The sequence below is a fragment of the Fundulus heteroclitus genome, chromosome 2 (genome assembly GCF_011125445.2).
Source record: "Fundulus heteroclitus isolate FHET01 chromosome 2, MU-UCD_Fhet_4.1, whole genome shotgun sequence".
Lineage (NCBI taxonomy): Eukaryota > Metazoa > Chordata > Actinopteri > Cyprinodontiformes > Fundulidae > Fundulus > Fundulus heteroclitus.
The window spans coordinates 9,200,768-9,221,097 of record NC_046362.1 but is presented as its reverse complement, the minus strand read 5'-3'; the positions used below and the strand labels follow the sequence as shown (position 1 = coordinate 9,221,097).

The window sequence follows — 20,330 nt, the reverse complement described above, 5'->3', positions numbered from 1 at the left end:
CGGATTTTTTATAATTCAGTTTGTAACTTATTTTAATAAGGTTCCATTTTATTTTGTGTGGAAAATATTACAGAAGAAAACTGTTTGCTAGCTTCATAAACTTAGTGCTCTGCTTTACACATCCTAAAATTTTATGACTAGTGTTTCAGCTGCTCTCTGTGGACGTTTAAGCTGTTCAGCTGTCAGAGGCTATATGAGAACAGTGCAGAGAAGAGGTCACATGACACAGGCAGGCCGGAAGAGGCAGCAGCCAGTACAATCTCTCCTTCTCTGTGGATGTCATTGTGAAAGGATGAAGGACTTGAAGAGAAAGTGTCAGAAAAACTCAGAAAAGCCACCAGCATTCAGACTTGGGTATCAAGGTTTAGTTTACTATCTTCCAGTATGCTTTGGATATTATCACTCTTGTATAACTTTTTCTTTTCAGCTCTAAGCAGGAAAGAATCTTTGATTCCCTCCACATTGTTACTGCTCACTGTATAATTGTCAGTCAAACCTAAAAATGTTATATATGAAACTGATGGTAAGCATTTTCTTCTTTGACATCATTTTATGATTTCTCTACTAGAAATCTCCTGTCCAATGTGACAGTTTATCTGTTTCAAATAAGAGAAAAGCTGGCTGCTTGCCAGTCAGTTTATCTCTCACTACTCTATAATTTAAGTGTTTTACTGTGCCCTCCTAAAAATAATCCAGGCACACTTTCAGGCTAAAGTGTTGATTGGCACAGTTTGGTACCTTTTTTATTTCTCACTTCACTCACGTGTAAGCACAAAGGAGGTAGGCCAACAGTAAATGAACTCAGGGAAACATTGGGAAGCCATCCTCTACCAACAATGACAGACAAGTGTTGAAGCTTTACACTTTATATCGACATAAAAAAGCTAGATACAGTGCTGTTTTCACCGTAACAGTCTTAAAAGCTTATAAATACCCACAAGAACACTTTACAACTGCTTTTGTTCCATATTCCTATTTCTTGTAAATATGGGAGAGTGAGAAAAATAATGCCTTTCTTAATGTTCAACATGGAACAGCCAGCTCCCACAGCTATGACTTGACCACACTAATTTCCTGAGGTTGACAGCTATTCTGTAATTGCTCTATAATTAAACAGACCTCGAATCTTTTCTGTTTGTGATGTATTGAAACTAACCCATCAGATAGTTTTTCCTGGTAAACTTTTGCTTAAATCAAACATTCTTCCTGACTGATTTCTCTGTTTATTTCTGGAACTTGTTGCACAATTGTTAGATCATGTCTGCTAAATGTTAGCCTATTGTTATAAGGAGAAGTCACCAAACTTTTACTTGACTAATGTAACAAGTCCTTCACCCAGACTCTGCTTAATCAGTCTGTCGTCAAGACTTTTTTTTTTTAGCTTTGAGATTAATAGCAGATTTAGTTCAAATGCAACAAAATTAGAATGTTAGTACTTTTTCAGTAAAAGCTGTAGATTTATTCTCTTTCGCGTTTGATAAAATAAGTATGTTAACCAATCACAATGTCAATATTGATATCCTTTTAAAAACAAAAGATACAGCTGCTCTAAGTGCAACCTAAAACCATACACCAAACATTGAGTTTGGTGCTTTTCAATAATCAATATAAAGAAACAGAGTTCATTATGATTACTAGCTGGATAAGACACAGAAAGTCTTGTCATAATTAGCCAGTAGTATAACAATATTGTTGGTTCACAATATATCACTATTATGTACATAACCTTAAAATGCACAGCTTCAACAAGAGAACACTGCAGATAATTTTTTTCTACACATCTGATTCTGTAACAAATTTATATTTTACCACAAGCCACCACAGACATTTTGGACATTTTGTTGCTTGAGCACCACTGTGAAGGAAGTTACCTAGATTCTACTCAAATGTTGCTGCAAATAGCCCGATAAGAACATTATTGTGGACCACTGTGATAGAGTAGTCAGCATGCAGTCGGAATGTAGTGGGTTCGATTCTAGCTTCCCCCCGTGACATGTCGATGTGCCTCTGGGCAAGGCACTTAACCCTCAGATAATATATTGATCTTCATATTGATGTATGAATGTGAGTGCAATTGGGTGAAAAGCTCTTTGAGTAATCAGTATGACTACAAGAGGGCTTTATAAATTCACTCCATTCATATTTTTTTTTTTCTACATGTTCTGGTAAGCAGAAGCTCTGTCTGCACTGGTGAAATTATCAACTTGTATAATCCTTAAAGTGACAGATAAGACAGGTGACTTTGTTCCTACTTTCTTAGTAATTTAGCCACTGACCACTAACACCCCTTTTCCTTTTGTTAATGTGTCCTGTGTGACAGTGTAGCATTAAGAATTGTTGTCTTAATACCAAAGAGAGTCCAACAGATTTTACTTTCACAAGTGGAGCATTACTGCTTTCGCCATAGTGCTCCGCTTGACTTATATATGCCAAAAGCTTTATTAGATTTTATTCTGGGACTATTTCATGTAGTATCCATCAGAAGATGGGTACAATGTTGTCACAAACGGATGGACATGGTGAGCAACAATACTGAGGTAGGCTGTGGCATTGACACGATGCTCAATTGGTACTAAAGGGCCCATAGTGTGCCAAGAAAATATCCCCCGCACCATTATACCACCAGCCTGAACCATTGATACATGGCAGATGGATTCATGCTTTCATGTTGCTGATGCCATATTCTGACCCTACCATCTGAATGTCGCAGCAGAAATCAAGACTCATCAGACCAGGCAATGTTTTTCCAATCTTCTATTGTTCAATTTTGGTCAGCCTGTGCAAATTGTAGGCTCAGTTTCCTGTTCTTAGCCAACAGGAGTGGCACCCGGTGTGGTCTTCTGCTGCTGTAACCCATCCGCCTCAAGGTTCGACATATGTGTTCAGAGATGCTCTTCTGCCCACCTTGGTTGTAACGAGTGGTTTGAGTCACTGTTGCCTTTCTATCAGCTCGAACCAGTCTGGCCATTCTCCTCTGACCCCTGGCGTCAACAAGGCATTTGCGCCCACAGAACTGCCACTCACTGAATATTCTCTCTTTTTCGGACCATTCTCTGTAAACCCCAGAGATGGTTGTGTGTCAAAATCCCAGTAGATTAGTAGTTTCTGAAATACTCAGACCAACGTGTCTTGCACCAACAACTATGCCACGTTCAATTAAATCAATTAAATCACCTTTCTTCCCCATTCTGATGCTTGGTTTGAACTGCAGCAGATCGTTTTGACCATGTCTACATGTCTAAATGTATTAAGTTGATGCCATGTGATTGGCTGGTTAGAAATTTGTGTAAATGAGCAGTTAGCCAGGTGTACCTAGTAAAGCCACCCCAGTCTGATTTAGACCCACTACAGGCGAGTGTATGGGAGGAGATAGTTGTTGAACTGCAAGAAACACGGTGTCTATTCCTAAAACTTAAGTTAGTACAGTTGATACTTTAAGCCATTTCAGCTTATCTGAGTGTTATGCCTACTTGAAATTTGGCTTAGGGTTTAATGACTCTAAATTTAATAATGTGTTAACCACACATGTAGCTGTAATGACAGATTCAAGGAACCACATGTAGTTGCATCTGTTATTTTAAAGACAGCCAATGAACTATCTACATCACATGATAACAGTACTTAACCAACATTTCTTAGTCAATGACCCGCAAACTGTATAGTAGAGCTCAGTTGGGTTAAAAAAACATACGGAAACAACACAAGCTTTAACGTTCCACAGTGCAATTTGCCTTTCAAAGCCTAAAATCTAGATTATTTCAGAGATTACAGAGTAAGCCTGTGTTGAAAGCATGTGTGTATTTTTTTTAAACATGGTGTGTTCAATATAGTTCTAGTCTGTGGTTAAGTTAAATGAGGCACAGCAAGTTTTTACACAACTCCATGGCTTGGTGGAACACCACAGACAAATCGTCACTTAACATCCTGAGCTTAGTAGCAAGCTTGATGCCTCACAGTCATGGCTTTGGGTCATTTATTCAACACACGCCAGTGTTGCTGGAATTTGAGTCATGCATACGGTTGATACTAGAAAACAAAGGTATTCTTTGAGGCCCTTATCTTTTTTCAAAACTTGTCCAAACAGATATCCCTTATAAGACTACTCTCCATCTCTATGCAGGGTCAGCGCTACTAGGAGTAAGCATGTGTCTACAGCTACAACTTAGCATTGTTCTTTATTTAACAGAAAGGCAACACATCCAGATAAATTAGAGATAAAAAATATACTTAGAAGAAAAAATAAATATTTATCAGACATGAAAAACCTGTTATATTGTACTCAAATCACAGTATTACTTAAAAGTATGCTGCAAATGCGTTTGTATCAAACTAACAAGCAAGTGAGATTAAATTTAACAACGCATTGAAGTTGATCTGCCTCAGTGCAGTAGCAGGTGCTGTTCAGCTCTCCCTAAAACCACTTTAAGAGCCAAAGACCCTGAGGTGCTCAGGAGTATGACCATGTATTACTATACCACTTATTACTTAATAGTTACTATTAATTGGCTGAGGTACTGCCATCGACTGCCTTCTCTGAGCCGTGTTCTGAAGGACTCTGGCATCAGAGCGTTCAAAATTTATTTAGATTGTAGATTTTGTAGGTCTAACGCAACCTCCTTTTTTTTTTTTTTTGCCAGATGTGGCTCAGACGCCAAATCAGTGCTATGCAGTCTTCCATGCTGTAATACGATTTTGAACAAAAACACCATCACCCACTGAAAACTTTGGGCTCTGTATCAGTTTTGAGGTACTTTGACGTTTGAAGTCTGGATCGGATTGCCACTGATACTTCAATTTGATTACAACTGTTGAATTTTCTCCTCCACAGCTGCCTTTTCAAAGTCATCCATGTTAAAATGTCAGATTTTGAAAAACATTTTTACATCTGACTTTGTCACCTTAAACCTTTTACACTGTTTCCCTGCTAACTACATATGCTGAGGTATCAAAACAGTTTTTTACAAAGATCTAAACGTGAAGAATTTAAACATACTGTGTATCAAGTCTGGCTGAGGACCAGAATTGGGCAACATTTTGAGCTTGACTGACTCTGACCAGTGATCTGCTGGTGGACTAGTGAAACCATCAGATGCTCTACCAAGTGGAGCCAATAGAAACACTCTTTATTGTGGAATCTGTTACTTATGGAGGGTTAAGGGGGGCAGTATTAAATAAATAAGTATGTCATGAACTAAATAAATGTACCATGAAATAATGAAATGTAAAATTAAATAATGAAATGTAGGATGAAATAAATAAGTGTACCTTTAAATGTTCCATTGAATAAATAAATGTACTATTACTTTATTAAATACCTCATTAAACAAATAATGTACCATTAAATTATGAAATTGCCATTAAATAATTAAATATGCCTTTTAAATTATGACCTTAAATAATTACATTTCATATTTTGTTAATCAATTCCTTTGAATATACATTTATTTACATGTATTATTTCACTCTGTATTTATTTATTTATTTATTTCATGGTGTCACGCAGCAGACTCATCATGAAATCATTTACACCGTCACCTTCACCCATCAAACTCAGTGGACGTGATTAGGGAGACCCTGACACCTGATTGGCTGCTTCACACTGAGCAAGACTTGACAAGTTCTTCTTGGTTTAATATTAACTTCAAGGTAAAATGGTTGAATATTGACTCTGAGGTAAAATTGTTGCTGTAAAGTGCAGAAATAGCGTATTGCAATTTGTTGAGCATCTCCAGCCTCTATATCCCTAGTTTGGTGTGCAATAGCTAATCGGACCTTCTCCAGCTCATGTTGACTGAAAATCTCCCTCTTGTCGTTGGAGGTAATAATTATAACAATTTAAAAAATAAATAAAAAAAAAACGATCTTTCTAGGGTGGACGCTGTTTCACCCATTAACCGTTGGAGTACCCCCCACCCCCCCATGTTTGAGTCAAAAAGACAGATAGAAGACCCTTTACAGATGATGTAGATAACTCAGACGAACGCTCCCTGAGAAGTAATAAAATGTGCAAACTGTCATTATCAAAAATGAAATGGAAAAATGGAAAGGATGCAAGACATGCAAAAAGCAATTGAAATGTCATATTTTCTACAACGGGTTGAGACACGTCCGAGGTTAGTTCATGCTGGGAAAGAAAGTGAGTGAGACCTGAAAATATTACAGGAAGTATTTTACAGAAAAGATTAGAGGAAAGTTTCTGTTTGGGAAAGGTGGCAGCCTTTCCAAAGCCTCAGAAGTAAGGATATGGTAGAGTTGGGTAGAGTAACTAAAACATTTACTCAGGTAAAAGTAATGTTTCTTCATTATATTTTTACTCAAGTAGAAATAAAATGTAACCGTCCAAAACATTATTAAGAGTAAATCAATTATTTGGTAAAACAACTAAAGTAAAACACGAGTAACCAATCATAACATCTGAATGCATTCAAAAAAATATTTATTCTGGCAGATGAAGATATAAATATGTGCAAATTCTGGTATCTTAAAGAGTAAAAAAAAAAAATACGTGAACATAACTAACATCAAAACAAAGTTTATTTCGAATCTAATTTTGTTCAAACATAAAACTTTTGAAAACATCACTTATAGTAGGTCATTTCTATTAGACCTGTGCAAAGTATTTTAAGTGATAATATATACTTTTTAAATTATATACCTTTTACTTGGCCTGCAAGCAGGCTCAGCAGATATAAAGTAACAGAGCAATGAAATCTTACTGTAACAAACTGTAGTTGTGGGTCTGGTGGCATTTTGGGTAAAACATGCTTTCCTTTCATTCAATGAAGTCAAGGTGGGTAGAGCCTGAAATTGTAGTCAAGTAAAAGTCGTGTTACTTCAAAATATTCTAACTCAATACAGGTAAAATGCAACGGTCCAGTAAAGCTACTCCCAGAAGTATTGGCCGCAAAACTCTAGTTTTGTTTTATCCGGTGCTAAAATTCGATCAATCTAACTTTAGATGTACAAAAGCACTCAACACAGATTCCGCCTCGTCTTTACGTTTTGAACAAAGGGTAACCCAAAAATTAAAAAGTTAAAAGAAGAAGAAAAGTTTACCCCAAAACATTAACTTCAAATGAGGTGAACTTTCTCTGCAACAGTAATGTACTGTGGTCGAGTTGCACTTCCTGGTTTTGTTACTTTTTAGCTGTGTTCTGTGGCAGTAAGCCTACAGTAGCCAGGATGAAGGAGGAGCAACCCATGTCAGCATTATTGCCTATTCTACCTTCTACCTCAAATCTCATTGGAAACCGGGCCTGAAATAAACGTAGAAGTCTTCATCTAAATTCCAGTTTAAATAGTGTTATGTCTGATAGACTTGGCCACGTTGGGCTTGTCAACAAATGCAAGCGTGTTTGTAGTAAAACAACACTGGAGGGCTGAGTCATAAAACCAGTTGGAAGCTTAATTTTCCCGCATGAGATATAGATATAGATATTAAAACAACTAACTCTGCCAGTGACACTTTTAACATTTACTTTTAACCCCCTGATGCTTTTGGAAAAAAGCGAACACACCCAATTAAAAGCCAGCCCGTTTCTGAGTCGGCCATTGAACCGTTCAAACTGCTATTATTGCTATGCGCTATAAAAGCAGCTGCGGTGGCTCTGCGTGTCCCTGGAAGTGCGCTCCATGGAGGAGACCAGCTAATAGCGTGCCAGAGCTGTGAGTAGTGCTGAGGGGAATTTAACAGGTAGCTGACGGACTACTGGAACCAGCTGTTGTTTACGAGGCAAGAGGAAGGCTCTGTGCTTTACAGTTCAGAGGCAATGGCACCTGTGAGCGACACACACTTTGATGGAAATCTGCTGAGGTATGCCAGGCAAACAGGGCTGCACTGATTCACAACGTCCTCTGAAGAAGGCCACAGCACTTAGCATAAGCTAATGACAGTTCGATGAAACTGCTTGGACAGCTGACACATGTATGTCAGTCCTGTTTGGTGATTTTATTGTATATATTCTCCTTTAGGAATATATTTTGCTGAAATGAGCCAGACATCTTAGGATAGATGAGTCCATAAGTTTTAACTAAACACCAGGTCTGACAGATGTGGATAGCTGTTTTCCTAAATGCTTATTTAGCTACCCAGATACAGATTTATTTGTTTTAATGAAATGTGTACTATGACATTTTTTTCTGGCACAGTAGAAGACATGCTGCTATTCAGAAACGAATAATTAGTTCCTTTTTTCTTAGTTCTTGTGCTGCTCCCGGCTCTTGCCACCCTGGGTGCTGATCCATATCAAGAACCACCACAGGAAATATAACCCATTTCTCCCACAATTAGGGATTTGGACGTTTATTTTGCACACAACATACCCTCCAAAGCCATTCCATCCATTTTTATTTTTTTTGCCAGTAAATTCTCCTCATTCAAAGGAAACTAAAGTGGCTCCAAGAGAAAAGCCTCGACCTTTGGAACGACTGTGGTTATTTTTATCACAAATGAAATCGCCGAATGCGGAACATTGAAGGAATCTTAAAAAATGGGGTGATGCTTTTTGTTTTATGCTCGTTTGTTCTTTCCTTTATTTTTGTTGCATAGCAACCTACATGAAACGACTTATTTTACATCAAAATACAAAACCTCCAACTGATCCGCCAACAAAGGAGGAGCGCATTCACTGATGGGCTGAGCTGTCTCAGTTTGCCCGTGAAAAGTATGTGTTCTCTTCACAGTTGGCATTAAACCACCAACTGGATTAGGAAAGCTGTTACTGTCTAGTTTATTTTCAGCACAGTCGCATCCGAACTCGGCAGAAAGCATGGCACTGTCCTTTATTCAGCACGGCGCGTTGTCAGAGAGCTGCACAGTTTCAAATGAGCATTGTGCGTCCTTAAAAAACAAACCACCCTGAACATGCATTTCTCTCACTCTCTCTATTGTTTTGGCCCCTGGTGCAGCGACAGCTTTCCTGCACAGAGGGAAAGCGATGTTACTTGAATGTTAAACGTCTCAGTAAACCTGACGTCTGTGTGATCAGGCAGCGGTGCAGAACTTCTTCTCCCACGTGTCGTTTTCACACACAACTGGAATGTAATGTAAAACGATAAAGAACAAAAACCCCAAAGAGAACTCCCTTCGGAGGAGGGCACACGTTGCCCGTATTTATGCAGGGGAAACGATTTATCCATCAGCATTCAAACTGGGTTTAATGCACATCAGGTGCAGCGAAGTAGGTTGTTCTGAATATGACCGCTCATGTTATAGGAAGCAGCTTTGTGTTAACTTTTGCACATTTGTGTAAAAATGTATCTGAGGGCTGTTGTGTAATGTCATGGCTGCACTGTGACTGGCTCTGGCAATAAGCTGTGATCTGTTTCCCGTGAGGAGCCTCTCTCTCTCCTGTATCTTCCCTCTTGTCCCCCACATTTTTCATGTCTTTTTGCCGACTAACTCTGCCTCGTGTCTCTCCGTCTTCTCTAGGCTCCAGCGGTAAGCGCTCTCTCTGCTCCATCCTCTGCAACCCCACGGCGGCCGGATTCATTGCGACGTGAGTTAGCGTCTGTTTTCTGTGCCCGTGCACGTGTGTCCAGGTCTCTCTGTCCGTCTGCGTTTTGTCATGTCATTTTCTTGGTGGTCACTTCTGGAAACGAGGCATGCGTTCTCAGCGTATCAGCCGTAGAAGCCTTGTTGCGTGCCGTCGTTTTGCCACACGGACGTTTTTTTTTTTTTCGTGTTGTCTTAACTTCTCCGTCTTGTCCTTGAAGTCAAAACAGTCAAAACAAAGTCATTTTGAGTTTAAATAGGTGAAAGAAAAAGTTTCTTGCAACTTGTTTCGCCCGCACATGAAGACGAACTGCAACAAAGACTGCTTGTCCGCTGTGGAGACCAAATTTAGGGTTAGAATTACCGGACATTCTGGTTAAGGAATGGTGTAGGAGTCCAAGTGCCAATATTTCAGTCCAGCACAGGCTGTAAGCTATTATAACCTAGGGTTAAAAACCCACAGTATCTCAGTGAGTAAACACAACGTTACAGGGCGACTGTGGCTCAAAGGGAATGGGAAAGTTTTGGGTTCAATTCCAGCTTCCAAGTCACTTAACCCCCAGTAGCCTATCAGTCGTACGAAGGCGCGCGTTAGGGCTGCAGTTATTGATTGTTTTAGTAATCGAATAAGTTATTGATTATATATACTTATATATAAGTATTATATATATATATATATATATATATATATATATATATATATATATATATATATATATATATATATATATATATATATATATATAACTTTAAGTTACAAGTGTATTTGAAGAACATTTATTGCACATTTTAAATGCACTGTACATGTTAAAAAACTGTTAGTTCTCGATTTTGTTTTATTATCTAATAAATCTGATTAATCTGATTAATTGTGTGCTGATTTGATAATTAATTTAGTGCTGTGTCTTTTTTGGGCGGTTGAAAAGATTTTTCATTCATTTAGCTTTCCATTTAAATCACAGAATACAACTTTATACGAGCAGCCGGCTTCTGTCTCTCTTAACTCTTCTTTTGTTTATCCATCTTTTGGTCTCTTTTTATGTTTCCTTCTCTATCATTTATTTTTATACATGATTATATTTTGAAGGCTACCTGCCTTTCTTCATTCCTACTTCATGTATGAATGAAAATCTCTTTAAAAGATTTTCATTTTAAAGAGATTAATGAAAATGAAAATCTAGATCTGCCTGAGTTTATAATACTTTTGAGCATAACTTCTAATTCCCATTTTAATTTTTATTATATTTGGGTTCGGTTTCTGATCCATTCCTGAGGTCTATATAGCTACAAAACTGCATTTTACAGGAACAAAGCAGCCGTCTTATTTCATAGATGGACTCAAGAAGGTGGATATTTGTTTTCAACAGATAGACCTTTGGTGATTTACGACAATCAAAGCAAATCTGAAAATGAACATAGAGCCATTTACTTGTAGAGAATGTTCTATATTAAGCCTTAATGTTTATAATAATCAAGTTTAAACATACATGATCATCTTCATATTTGTATTAGGCAAACTTTCTTGGTATATTAAAGTAATCGGGACAATATGTGAAATAAACGCATTTATCCCGTTGGGTCCTGTGGTACTGATCCAAGCCATATTAATTCTGTCGGGGATAACTAGTTGGTCATTTAAGCGTTTCTCTTTTATGACCGCCCCATGCTCCCCTATCAGAACAGACTCCACCGACGTCTTCACGGCCAGGAGACGCTCGGCTCTCCCGACTCCGAGGGAGTTTTTAGCGCAGCCATCCTCAGCAACTGGGCTCGTTTACAAAACACATAAATAATCACCAAGGCAGATAATGATTATGTCGTGACTCTGCGCTCTCTCACCTGGCGGGAGTGTGAGGTTACCTGCGTGCGAACCCAGGTGACTCTGAGCTGAAAGGAAAGGCTTGTTGAATGGTAGGGGAAACACTGGGTAACTGTGTTTTAGGGTTACTTATTGCTTTTTTCATTTCCTTTTGATACATATACTAAACTCCTGCTTAATTTATCACACACCTGAGATCTGATTAGGTAACTGCGACGTTATATTTATATTTATTTGTTACAGTTTTTCATTTGATATGCCTCAACTGCTGTGAGTTGTTTTTCAACATAGTCCATCATATGAAACAGGATCTGTGTGACAATTTTTGGGAATTGGAAATGAGTGCATGAAGGCTGCTGTGAACATGTTCCAAACTGGAGCCAGACTTTTGGATCAGAACGACGGCTCTCTGGAGAACACTTAGCAGGCCTTCAAACAAAGTCCTACTTAAATCATCAGTGGAAAAAAGGCCCCTCCCACCCTCACTGTCAGCCTGATGCTGTCCAAAATCAGAACGAGAAGGCAGAGAGACATTCTTCACTCACAGAAACAGTTTCTTTTTGGTGGCGGTAATTGGGTACTGTTATCGAATCTGTTCCCTTGTTCTATTTTCTCCCAGAGTTGAGAGCAGAAGCTGAAAGAGGCATTTGTTCTCTGAAGAAAGTAGGACAAGCTTCTCCAGCTTCATTTCCAGTCCATGTTTCCAGTAGCTTCCTAAATATTCCACTCATACATGGTTGTGCATATTCACCAGATCATGTGTTATGTAAATAGGCTTTTTTCCCACTGCACAATATTTTATTTACTCTATTATTTACCTTTTTATCTTCTACTCTTTGTGTTTCTTTAGAGCTAATTTTAGATTAGACTAGTTTACGCTTTTTTTCCCTTCTTTTTCATTGCTAATGTGTGTAAGCTTAACTGTCTGTGTGTTAGCCACTGTCACACCTGAATTTCCCCACTGCGGGACAATGAAGAAATTATTTTCTTATTGACTAGTTGTCAATAAGAAGCCAGAACAGCAAATAGTTGAATATAGAGGTGGGAAAAAATGGCTTTCATCTTGGTTTAATTTCTTATAGGTATATAACGTAGGGGTGGAAATTATCACATTTTTCAGACTATAAGTCACTCCGGAAGTCGCATTTATTTAGAGATTGAATGAGGTAAATTAGAACAACAAGCCACCAACTCCAACCGGGAAAGTTCTCGTCAGAGCATTTCGGTCTAATTACGCTGAAATCAGACCGCAAGCGTAACGGTGCTACATGCTAAGCTAACAGTAAGACACGGATATTGAAACTGACGTGCATCAGCAAAGCTGTAAAACGCCCTGACGACAAACCCATAAGCTAGCGCTAGCTGCTATTAGCGTCACTGTCAGCTGTCTGTTTCCTTCGAGCTGCACCACGCAATGCTTTGCTGTGTGAATGCATCCTGAAAGAGCGAAACAACATACGTACATGTGTTCAGTCTTTGTTGTTTATAAATTAACATTTTAATACATTTTTAAGTGGTGCAAGAGCAGTGTATAGTTTTCACAGGCCTAGAGCGCCCTCTTGCAGCTATTTAAATTGATATATAAGTCGCACCTGACTGTAAGTTGCAGGATCGGTCAAACTATGAGGAAAAGTGTGACTTATATTCCGAAAAATACAGTAGCACCCACCACTGACCAAATTAATCTGTATCTGAATCTGTATTAGATGCAGATTAGAGATATTTAAGCTATAAAGTTAAGAACATTGTGAAGGACAGGGTTGTGTATCTGTGTTAAAGTTTGATGTTGGTAGTTACCTAAAAATAACCTGTTCAAGTAAAGACCTGCTTAGAGGTTCACTCATCTACATTGTTGTCTGGTATCCCTCGTCTTCCTCTTCACCTTAACCTCACAGAGAACCTATGGGATTCAGTTTAGGCCGGTCTGCTTGCTAATCCAGCATTTTGGTACCAAGGTCATTACAGCAGATGTTGGTACTTTTAGAAGTGTGGTCACGTTCCAACTCCAGCTGGAAAATTAAATCAATATCTCCATAAAGCTGATCATCACTGACTGCAGACACTGGATTCTGCTCCTCTTTGCTCTTCCATCAGACTCTGGACCGTGATTTACAAATCAAATGCCAACATCTACTTTCATCTATCTGAACAGACGACCTATGACCTCAGAATAGGTCCCGTGCTTTTTCCCCTTAGCGCAGGTAAGATGCTTCTGACATCTCTGGGTCATGTGGCTCAAAACAATTCATGCAACAGTTGGGTCCCACGTCCTGGATATGTCAGTCTGTAGCCCACGCCTTGGGAAGCTTTTCCAAACTCTTGAATAAACTTTGCATCACAGTCCTCTCAACGCTGGGGTTATCCCTGCTGTGAATCAGCCTCTTTCTGCCACACTTTTTCCTTCCTCCCAGCGTACCATCAATATGTCTGCAAACAAGACTCTGTGAACGTCCAGCTTCTTTAGCTTCTTTCATTGGTGGGAGGTCATAGACTGTCTGATGGACAAATGACAAATCAGAAGTGTCCCTCATTTCCATGCATGCCAAAACATAGCTAAAGCATAACTATATCAAAAGTATTTTAATTATTGGTTTTCTGGTCCCTAAAACCACATTTTTAGTTTTCATTGGCTGGAAGCCTTAACAGTTGAAATTCACAGGATTGAATTGTAGTTTTGGAATGAAATTACTCAATTATTAAAATAACTTTTATCTCATATCTTAGTTTATTGTGATGCAACTTGTATTCATTAGTACTTTTAAATATAATTTAAAGTGCAGATAAAAGGAATAAATTTCCCCTTGTACTATTGCCACGTCAGTCTTTTATTGATTCTGAGTTGACTGGGATTGTTAACATCTAAGAGGTGATGCCGAGCACGGACAGAGAAACGATGTAAACATTTCTAAAAGAGGAATAGATTTGTAGAAAAAGCTCATGGCTGCAAGACTTGCAGTGACTGCAAGGAGCTTACTTCACAGAAAGTCTAACAGATTTTAGAGCACTGAATGGATCACACAGCATTCTTGCTGCCTGAAGTGCCTGGAAGCCGGTGTTTGTGAAAGCAGGCTTGTAAGCATTTATAGCAAGTGTGTCAGTGGGATTTTACAGCCTCGAAGCCGTAGGAATTCTCTGTGATCCCATCTGATTGCCGTTCGCTGCATCCCCACTGGCACTCCACATCCAGCTCTGCTCGGCTTCCCTTCCTTTTTCCTGGTGGCCAGCAAGTCTCTTCTTCCACGGGGTGGAGGAAGGGTAGAGAGTCGGTGGTGAGAAAGCCTTCATGAGCCCTGCGCCGTCGCCACCCTGCAGCCTCGGGCTAATCTGGGTCAGTTTTACACCAGTGTGGAGAGTGTAAGTGGATATGAGAAGCTGTGTGCGCATGATATGAGTGGGGGGAAAGACGGAGGAAAAGAGAGGCTTTAATTCTAACTACACCGTTGACATGTTTTGTCCACATACTGAATAACAATAGTAAATGATCAGAGGTATACAATATACGAGGTATACAACTGTATTTATGAAATTAAAATAAAGGGAAAAAAATAAACAGATGACTTTTAAATAAATCACTGGACATAAACTGGAGTAAAAAAGTTAGTCTTCTACACTTGACTATCAGGTTTAAACCATTTATCCATCGGGATCAGGTGAGTGAGAAGCAAAGAGCTCCCTCTCAGTGTCGCCCGCCAGGTTAGCATAATGATTTGGGGAAATACTTAAATGACTCTCTCATTTAATACCACGAAGAGTTCAATACATCAACCCAATTAAAACTTGCCTACCATGTCTGCTTCATCCTTACCTCTGATCCATGGACAGAGAAATCAAAGATCAAGAAGGCAGAAAAATTAAATACGTGGACTTTTGCACCGCTGTTAGATTTTCTAAGGTACAAAAATGTAATAATAAAAAAGCAATGATTTCCAAAAGTTGAATCTATGTTAAATTAGCTTACTGGGTTTTAACATTTTACTCATCAGTGTTTGTGTTTTTGATCTTCTGATCCTGTGGATCCTAAACCAGTTGTAACTAAAACTGCTATTGTCTTTCAATTCTTTCGGTTAAAAATAAATTCACCAAAGTTCACAACTGTCCTTTAAAGTCTGTGCATTTAGACCAATATGCTTCATTCCTTAAATGACAGGTCTGGGAGTTGTAGACTTTGAAGTAAAGCTGATCAGTGTTAGTCCTTATACCACAAAGTGGTGAAAATGGTCCCATATCAAGTTCTGGAAACCGAGGTTTAACGTGACTTAGACGAGTTCAAGGTTAATATTTTTTCCTTAAATGTAGCCTCTCTTCTCGTAAATATTGCACTGTACATTTCACCCTTCTGATTTATGTGCAACGCCTAGAAAATATTGTTCTACTTCAGATTTATCGTAATCAGAGACTTTATTATAATACTAAGGAGACTTTTGGTTCTGCTGTACTGAGCTTATGACTCAAATGATTGATTGCCTGAACCAATAGCTGCCCATATAAAATAAAATGATCTAAAAACACTCAATAAAAAGCTACCAGACGAAAATAATATCCACTTATTTTGTCTCATAGAGGCAACATCTTTACGTTACATCAGAGATTTAACTAATCTGTATTTACTCTAAAGGACCAATTCAAAAGTCTATTTCGCTGTAATTGTGTCACCTAAAACATTGAATTATTGTCATATTTCTTTAATGCAAAGCCTCCTTTATGTGTTTTACTTTAATCACTGTTCCATAAATGATAAATAGACTGAATCAGATAGGGCGTTTCTAGTCCTACTGATCACTCAGAGTGGTTTACTCTAGAGCCACAGTCCCTAATGCGCACACATTCATACTCTGGTAAGCAGATCGGTAGGCAACTTGGGGTGCAGTGCCTTGCCCAAGGGGCACATTGACATGTGACAGGAGGAAGCTGGTATCAAGCTGACAACACAGTCACCCTATATAAAATTAATGCTATGCCGTGCTGAAAAGCATCTGATCTATCAGCCTCATCAATAATATATATTTGTATACAAGCAACTTCCTGCTGCCACGTGAACTTTCCGCAAACACGTCGTCTTCCTTCCACAGCAAACATCGTCTAATGAGTCTCGGTTGCTTTTCTGTTGGCTGGTGAGTGAGTGAGTGAGTGAGTGAGTATGTGTGTCCCGTTTGTTCGGCCTGTGTGTTCTTTGTGTGTACTGTGACTCCTACGCATCTGGCTTTGTCTGCTTTGCCCCTCTGCTGGTGTTTTTCTGGAGGCTAGCGGGTTGCTCTCCCAAGAGACCTGCACTGGCTCTTTCCCAGGCCAGACTGCAAGCACTCTCCCAGAGCTTGCACGATACCAAATACCACAGAGGAATGTGGTTGCTTTCTCATTCTCGCCCCCTTCTTTTCCTCTACTTGCTCTCCTTTTTTTTGTCATTTCATCGTAGGTTCTAGTCTGTCTCTCTCATAGTTTGTGGCTCATGAATACCTGAAAATGCTCACTTTTATCCCATTAGACCAAGGTACTTCTTTAACTCAAACTAGTTGAAAATGACCTCAGACAAGGCTTAGCATTGCATTAGTTCTCCCTTTAACCTGCCTCGTTTCCAAGACATACAGAAGCTCCATAGCGTGGTGCATTGTGTGTTTTACCAGAGCGGATAAGCCTGGTGCTTTCTGGGGAACATTATCATCTTTCTCCATTTTACAGGGAGCTCTTAAAACCTCCTGCTCAACTCCAGTACATAGAAAACCAACTACAGTAGTTCTTCAGATAAAGACGTTTTAAACTGCCAACATGTGATAACTGAGCCCCTCTGCTGCAGCTAAGACTTTGTTTTGACAGTAGCAGACATTGAACAGCTAGTATTAGTTGTGTCTAAGGTAAATCTGTCACCGAATCAGCGCTGAGTTGAGCCTATAATGAGGTGATTTAGTTGTTACGGTACTCATTACTGTCTGTCAACGGCACACACGTTTTAAGAGGGCTTATGCCCTTCATGATTCTTTATCTGTTTTTGGTAGGAATCCTGGCAGGAACTCAATGAATCATTGTACCTTTTCAAAGGATTTATACACTTAGATTTTCTTTTCTCTACATTTTTTGTGTCAGACTTCATTACATTTTACTGAGAGCTCCTGAAATAAAACGGGACAAATTACTGCGTGACTGTGAAGTGGAGAAAATTATACAGAATTTACAAAAATATTTAACAAATAAAAATAGGAAAAGTGTGTCATTCATTTTATTAGTGCAACCTACTGATAAAAAGGGATTTACTTGGTAGAGGTGCAGCATAAACGAAAATTTCTGTTTTCTGTATGATTCAATCAAGAAAAATATTGTTTGTTTTTGATTGTTTTTACTTTGGCCAGCAATTAACAAAGAATCTTTTACAATTTCTGAAAAGAATTAGATTTTATTATGTTCTTTGATGTAAAAAAAAAAAAAAAAAAAAGTGTAACTTGTAGCGCTGACAAGATTTGGTTGGATTTATTCAGTGAATAAAGTATAAGCAGGCATATCTCATGTCTGGATAGATGGATTACACAACAATAGAAGCACCTGAAAATGGTCTACGTTGGCGTTTTAAAATTTTGAGAATAAAATCTATTTCAGTCACTTTGCCGTTGTTTTGATATCTTGAGAACCTAGTTTACCAGCTGTACCCGAACGTAGCGTAGGCAGCTGTTGGGAAAATCCTCTCATCAGCGAGGATTCCTCTGACTATCATCTCCTAAGACACAAGCGTTCAGGCTGTTTGGATGCTGCAGGTAGCCGGATTCAGACATCAGCTTATTTATCTGCAGCACCAGTGACGTTTACATCCAGCTTGACCGTTCAAGTGAGTAATTCAGTTTAGTGCAGAGCGAGCTTGGTGCCTTATTACTGTTGAAAGATGTGTGTGCTAACATCAAGTTTTGCTTCGGTCTACCTTTCTCTCTCTACTGTAGCTGCACCAAAAACCTTAATGTTCCCAAATAGCAGATTTTATTGACAGCTGGGATCCCTCTCTGTTTTGGTTTTCCTTTGTAACGCTAAATGTTGCATTGAGCCCCTAGTTGCACACTTAGAACATTCTGCATGTGTTTAGGTCTTAAACAACCCTCTAGCCATTCGGTGCATGTGTGTACTGAACCAACGGGGCTGTACCAGATACTTTTGGCACGAATGCATGTGCCATTACACCCCTGTTTATTACTAATCACAGTGCTCATTTGTATAATTTGGTAGTACTGTATTACTTGGTAGTAATACATTTGTTACAGAACATCAATGAAAAAAATTATCAGCATCATGTAAACTAGTGAACACGCTAGGGGTAAAGTTGTGACAAAGTCAAAGGCAGGATAAGTTGGGCTGCTATGGGGACGTGGCCATCCGGCTGTACTAAAAGGAGAGGAGAGCAACAACCAGAGAAGCACTCAAGAGTCCCATTGGACCTTTAGAGGAGCCTCAGAGATGCACAGCTCAGGTGGGACACTATTGACACCACAGCTTTTATTCTTGCACTCTACAAATCTGGACATTGTTGAAAGAAAGCCGTATAAAGTTCAGTCTACAGTTTTCCGCAGGCTAACTACGGACTCATGGGAAAATATGTCAGAAGGTGACCTGGTCAGATGAAATCAAAATTAAAACTTTTTTGGCCTTCTTCCAAATGCTACGTGGTGGTGGCAGCGTCATGCTGTGGGTGTGCTGTTGTTGAAGTGGGCAGGGGAAGCTAGTCAGGGCTGATGGGAAGATGTATGGAGAAAAAAACAGAGTTAACCCTGGAAGAAAATCTGTTAAGAGGCGTAATTTGAGACTACATCAGAGGTTCACCCTCCTGGAGGACAACATCCCTAAACATACCTGCAGAGCCACCCTTACATAGTTTAGATAAAGGCAGAATGTCCCTGTCAGAGTCCAGAACTGAATCCAAGAGAAAATCGATGGTTGCAGATGCCCTCCACCTCAACTGATTGAGTTATTTATAAAGGAAATAAATAATCCAAAACTAAATATCCTTTTCACATACGATCCCTGTGACATACGCTGTTAACGTGATAACATTGTGAAATAAAATAAAATGTATGTTGGTTTAAAATCAAATTAAAATGCCAACAGCCTTCTCTTAAAAACTCATTTGGACCAATTAATGGCCCTGACAAGTTTACAGGAAGCTGTGCGGGTGTTTTTTTTTTCTTCTCCAAGGTAGACTGTGCGGTGGCTGAGCTGGAGAATAACTTCTGGAGGTGTCAGAGGTAACTGATTATCAGGAACACATTTTTGGATTTGAGGCAAAAACCAGTTTAAGGTCTTAAGTGCCTCTGCCACTTGCTTGGGTCATAAAAGTGATTCTTTGGATTATCTCTAGATCACATGCCATGTCAGTCGAGTTGTTTTCTTCCACATTAGTTCTTCTCCTTCTTGCTTCCTGCTCTAGACTCATTAAGTTAAGCTTTATGGCTTACTGCTTTATCATTGTGAGGAAATTACTGCTCTCAGATCACATTATTCTCTTAGGGGAATGGACCTTAATTACAAACAGCTTACAGTAGCTGAAGATCTACTTGTAATTTAGTCTTTATATGGTCTGTAAATAATTAACTGGTTCATTTTATCAGTGTTTGTGTATAAAGGTATCTTTTGAAGCAGTCATTGCTGTTTCCATATTAAAATTAAGAGCAAGTTTAAAATGATTTGTATTCGCTTATGAAAAACCAACAATTCAGAAAACTGTTTCCTTTAAAGGCTCCGTTTTCAGAATGATAATTTGGTTTCACATTTTGCTCTGATTCTCTTACATTCTTGTGTTCCTGTCAATATTGTTGCTGCCTGTGTGTCCACCACTATGATGTCTGTCACTGCCTTTTCTGGCCACTTCACCCTTATGCAAGAGGTCTTGATCTCAGTAGGTATTTTATCCAGTTAAATAAAGGCGTAATCTGTACCAGCCGTTCACCAGAGAAGATTTTGTATTAATTTTAACTGAGAGGTTTGTGTCCAGAAAGCCTCTGTTTCAGTAATTAATGCTTGCCTAGATCTTCTTTTAGCTGTAAAGTGATT

General features: G+C 38.9%; 1 protein-coding gene across 3 annotated transcripts in view; it reads left to right on the top strand.

Moving 5' to 3' along the window:
• peak1 (pseudopodium-enriched atypical kinase 1) overlaps positions 1-20,330 on the top strand; it is a 109,701-nt gene that overhangs the window by 48,556 nt on the left and 40,815 nt on the right. For 2 of the 3 annotated variants that reach the window (XM_036147298.1, XM_036147300.1), the window contains one exon: positions 9,431-9,497. The exons of the other annotated variant lie outside the window; for it this stretch is intronic. The gene's annotated coding sequence lies outside the window, so the exon portion shown is untranslated. The remainder of the gene's footprint in view (positions 1-9,430; positions 9,498-20,330) is intronic. 3 annotated transcript variants of the gene reach the window in all.